The 5,495-nt window shown below is 33.1% G+C and overlaps 1 long non-coding RNA gene across 1 annotated transcript; it reads right to left on the bottom strand.

The window, feature by feature from the left end:
* Positions 1-2,150: 2,150 nt before the first annotated feature.
* LOC119641531 lies at positions 2,151-4,558 on the bottom strand. Its single transcript, XR_005247846.1, has 3 exons — positions 4,447-4,558; positions 4,120-4,385; positions 2,151-4,064 (listed from the first exon to the last, which is right to left on the bottom strand). It is a non-coding gene; the product is annotated as an uncharacterized LOC119641531 (long non-coding RNA).
* Positions 4,559-5,495: the final 937 nt, after the last annotated feature.

Raw genomic sequence — 5,495 nt, 5'->3', positions numbered from 1 at the left:
ATCTTAAAATCAAAGTCTACGGCACACCGACATACAGGAGCGTGATGAATGGACAAATCGACCAATTTCAATCTACACTGTGTCGTGGTAGTTCAAATAGAACATCGTCCCAACAATACCTTACAAATTTTTATATTTATATATTTATATTTTCATATTTTTTGTTGTCAACTTAGCTTTGTATAAAAAAAAAAAACATGTCTTTTTGATCGGAACTAGATTGTGAATTTTTTTTTGGAGAATGGTAGAAGCAAAATAAATTGCTTTTTTTAACAAGAGTGGCTTGAAAAATTTGTTTGCAAGCAACGGTTATTTATCAAATTAGTTGTGCTGCAATCACTGGTTGCAAAACTGCCAGTGTAATAAAAAATCATAATGGTCATTAACTTAAGCGGCAGACACAACGACATTGGCACGCACATGCGTATATTATTGTTGATCCTAATTTCCAATTCATTTGATAATCACTTCATCAAGGATAAGGACTAGGAGCAATTCATCAACAAAAAGAAATCGCATTGTAATATATTTTTTCGTCAACACCAAACGAGTGATAATTGGTAGCCGACAATATAATATGAACAAATATGTATATATACTAAAAGATTTTTTTTTATTAATTGAGCTTTTGTTTCTAATTTTTTTGCGATATTACTACTAAAGGAGCGTTTCTTACTTCTTCTGGATTCAACCACCGCAGAGTTAAGGTAAACCATGCGTAACAATCCGATATAATGGTCTAGTCAGGGGCCGTGTAGCTTGGTATTTTAGTGCAGTACAAGGTGAACAAGCAGATTAACCCAGACGTTAGACTGCAATACGAATTATCGGATTACAATCTTGTAATTCAATCATAGGGATTTAATTAGTATCTTTATTTATTATATAAGAGGCAAGTTTTAAGATAAACTCCATTTAGCAAAGAGCAGAACGGATATAGGAAATTTTTCGATAGGGAATATTTTCATCTTTACAATATCTATAGCCCACAAATGCGAATTCCACAAGAGACGAGTTTTTTCCGCGACTAAATCTTAACAATTTTCAGTCAATTATATAGTACTATTATTTAAGATTAAATTTAGATCTGGAAATTACGGCAAGTTTATTTAATTTTTATCCAATACAATTTATAATCCTAATACGATCAAGTATTTGAGACCAGTTGATAGTGTTAAATAAATTTAGGTTTTAAACAATACTCTTACGAACCAAATGTAAAACTTTTACGTGCTTTTGGATGCAATTCAAACTGAAATTCAAACAAAGACTTATTAGTAGAGATGTACTATTTTTTGAAAACAATGAAGTTGTTTGAAGAAAAGGATAAGACTTTTTGTCGCACATTATGAGAAATTAATGAGTGTACCAATTCAGAGGAGAGTATTGCCTACGTTGAATCGCTACCGAAAAAAAGAGCAGACATCGAAGGTAATTCAGATTATAAACAATATAACCACGGCCAATAAAACTTAATGTAAAATCTGCACGCTCAATTCTCTTGAAATTTTAATTCCAACATAATGAGTGTCTTTTTTTCAAATGGGAACAAAAATGGGAAAAGCGAGCATTCCTTGAAATGTGTTTTTCTACTCGTGCTACATCATCATACACTTGTTTTATTATGGCAATATCTATCTAATCTTCGCATTACCTTCCTTTTCCTTGAAAATTAATATGTTGTTGAAGGTATCATTGCTGAAGAAACGCAAGTAGTACAGAGCCGACGTTCCGCAGGAAATGCAAGCAAAGCGAATCCGAACTCCAATGAGCAAAGAAGTCATAAGAAATAAATAGAACTTCAAGCGAAAATCTACAAGTGGAATTGGTAGCGTGGGCTGTATACAGCAAAATGTGTAAACTATAATGAAACCAATGCGCCTCTATTGGCTTTAATTGTTGTCCAGGAAGGGATATGTAAATTATTAATTTGCTTCTAAGGCCTTAAACACTCGGGACGTGTCTGGAATGAAACGCTCAATGCTAAACTACTTAGCTTAAATTTGTCAAAAAGGGAGGGTAAGCAGTGCGTTTGATATAAGATGAACAAAGATGAAAAAATTTTCGTAGCTGTTTTTGTAGGTGATATTGTAATATTCAGCAACAATTCAAGCAGCTTGAGATCGTTAGCAGGGGAGATACGTAAAGTATTTAAGATTAAATATTTAAGAGACGTGTGAACAATTGACATTAACACGTCTTGAAGAAAAAATTGATTCTAATACCACATCTCTCTAGGGATAGAACTTCTTTAATTAGTAGTTCTGACAGTTCTGACAGGTGTAGTATATGTGCTGATGCATTTATTCAACATATCTTATTTTTATTAATCGTAGTCCCATCGGAGAGTCGTTGTGTTCCATGCGTTTAAGCTTTAGCCGTGGGCTAAAATGGCGTGAACTGCGCTGTTTGTAAACTGACCTTTTGTTGTGCCGGTGTTTTGGACAACAAATTTTTTGTCTACGCCAAAAACACCACCTTTAAATGTACTTGCACTAGTTGCGATAAGGCTAGGATAGAGAAGGCATTATCTTACAAATTAAAAATGGTTTCTCAAAGTTCGAAGCTAAATTTAATGGGAGCTTGGAAAATAGTCTGATAATTCTAGAGAAAAAGATATGCGGTATCACGCAAGACATATACCCCGAGACTTTGCAACACAGCGACCAATTTTGTATGGAATTTCGTGGGTATTAAAAACTTAACACCGCAATAATAGACCTATAACGAAAGCACATCTTCTCTCATAGTTTAAATGCTAGGACCAATTAACGTACAACGTGAATGCTTTAATATTACTACTTCTCGCAAATGTTGGCATCTGAAAACACCAGTATGAGGTAACACTACCAAAGTATATAAAAAAAAAATCTAGCCGCGTTAGTTTTACGAATTAAAAGCAAATTCTTCAACTTTTCCTCATCTGTCGTCGAACACGGGGCAAAAAAAATCTTCGTGACTAATTTATAACATGCCCCTTTCCATATAAGATTATAAATCTTTACTTAATCCTAATAACGAATGACTCTCTTAAATTTCATCTATTACTTATGTACTAGAAAACGTTCATTTATAATTGCATGACACTTTTATCTCTTGGTTTGTTCAAATCACCGTAAGTACATTACATACTAATTAGTAAACAATTGCTTAATTTGCTCATTGCAACATGTGAGACAATTATTATGGTATATGATAATTACATATAAATATTTCGACGTACTTCTATCAAATTTTCATAATTAACTCTACTTGAGCAACTTCTTAAAAACTATCGAATTTCATTTAATTGGGTTAATATTTAATCAACATAGGTTTAGAATTATTTTCGTGAAATAGAGACTGAAAAAAGATTACCTTAAAGTCGCAAGGAAGGATTGCGAAGACATATTTCGCCGGATCTCCGAATAAACATTGTTGGTTATATGTAATTGTACATTATTACACATAAAATCCCCTGTTGTCAATGAGCAGAGGGCTGCAGAGTATTTGCGAATTTTATGAATGAAACGAACTGCCATGTTAGCTGTTTGTCGATAATTCTTAAATAATCAGTTAAACCGTCTGCTTGGTCCAAAAAATGTCTGCTTCTGAATTCCACGAGCAATTTTATAAATGTGGGCAAACAATTTATAGTGTTAATGAAGTTGCAGATATATACTTTTCACGGCAATGACTGTTCAACTGTTTTATGTGAAACTACGAAATGTTTCAGATAACTCCTCTTAGACTCTCAGGATATATTGAATTTAAATTTTTCGCACTTCAGGTTACGGTCTCCTAGTGCATGTTCTTATCAAGCCGTAGGTACATTTACTTTTGCTTTCTTTCTCGTACGAAGTTTTCATTTCTTTAAAATATGCCCATTTGCCGTAAGCAGCCATGTTGAATATCTGCTCGCCTAGCGAAGCGCCCATTAGCGCAAGCTGCGTTCATCCCGTAAGATTATATCATGAATTTCAATCAACGTGCACAGAAATTTGAAGGGCGAAAGAATGAAGACTACGGCACATACCGATAGCAGATTACTCTCCATATATTTTTCTTAAGCCTTTTAACTGCAACTATAAAATTTTTATAAAAACTTCCATTCGTCTTAAAAAAATACAGAACGCCTACTTTTAAATGCACGCACGATAATTAACGTAAGGTGTTGTTAATAAGAAGAATTAAAGGAGTTTTTTTTTTTACGATTGCACAAAACGAATTTTGTTCCTGGTTCTTCTCTTCTTTTCATTTATCACACTGCAATAATGTTCTGACCGGTAAAACAAAATTACGCAAACGCGAGGATGACAGCAAAATTAGTAAACATTTCGTAAGACTAACAATGAAGGCAATAACGCAGAGTGCACAAAATAATGCCTCCACCGTAATTTCGTTCTCTAAAAATATAAAATCCTTAAAATAATCTCCATAAATTTTCAACATTCACAAATTACTAACCTCAAAATTTTTGTTGCTTGCTATTTGCCAAACATTTGTCGAACAAATTTTGTGTAATTTGTTCAAATACATTAAATCGCTTCTTTGTATTACCATGAATACAATTATGGCACTTTTTTGGCGTTTGATCTTTTCAGAAAATTAGGGTTTGAACAATTAAGGCGCAAACACAATTCTTGCTTCTTCGCTTTATTAAGTGTGTTTTGTTTCAAGCTATTTTGCAAAGACATTGTTCATGCAATTAATTTAGCATTTTATCAGTTTATGCGCACTAGACATATGAATTTACTTTAACAATAAGTTACCTTATGCGTAGGTTTCAATCATACACAATGCAAGCGTTGTGCTCGCACTTAACACAATCTTCGCGGTTTTATGTACACAATTGGGCGTTCTTTGCTACATGCCACATCACATGTGCTACAAGAATTTTTCAACCATTTACAATGAATCTGTTACAAAAACGGCATGAAACGGAACAGATTCAACCACTTTAACACAACCAGCAGCTATTAACTGGTAACGTTGACTACAATTAAAGAGGTGAAAGCATTGAACACAAAAACCAAATTTCGCGTTTTATATCATTGTGAGTGTTTATTTGAATATGAATACTGCATCGATGCAAATATTTGGAAAAATTTTCAAATTTCTGCGTGCATCACCACCGACAATCAAAACAGTGACGTATTTATCAAAACAAAAAACAAAAGAAACATGGTTACTATTTTAAGCACAATACGGTTTTAAAATAATCATTTGAATTTTTATTTACTATCAATTTTATTGTGGAGAAGAAGAAAAAGTGAATTAGATTAATTGGTATAAATTTAAACCAAATTAATTAAAGTGAAACTAAGTTGTGTGACCAAAGTTGAATTGACTGAAAAAAAGGGGGCTAATAAACACAGCGTACAACAAGGGCCTAGCATTAAAAGCAAAGAGCTGGAAAGCTCCAAAGAAATGAGCGTGTTCAGTAAGTATAGTATGAAAAAGATATAATCAGTTGATTTCGGCTTATATATTTTCCAGACGAAAATTGCAAAGAT

The sequence above is a fragment of the Glossina fuscipes genome, unplaced genomic scaffold (genome assembly GCF_014805625.2).
Source record: "Glossina fuscipes isolate IAEA_lab_2018 unplaced genomic scaffold, Yale_Gfus_2 150, whole genome shotgun sequence".
In the NCBI taxonomy this organism is placed as follows: Eukaryota; Metazoa; Arthropoda; class Insecta; order Diptera; family Glossinidae; genus Glossina; species Glossina fuscipes.
This window is presented reverse-complemented; position numbering and strand designations above follow the sequence as displayed.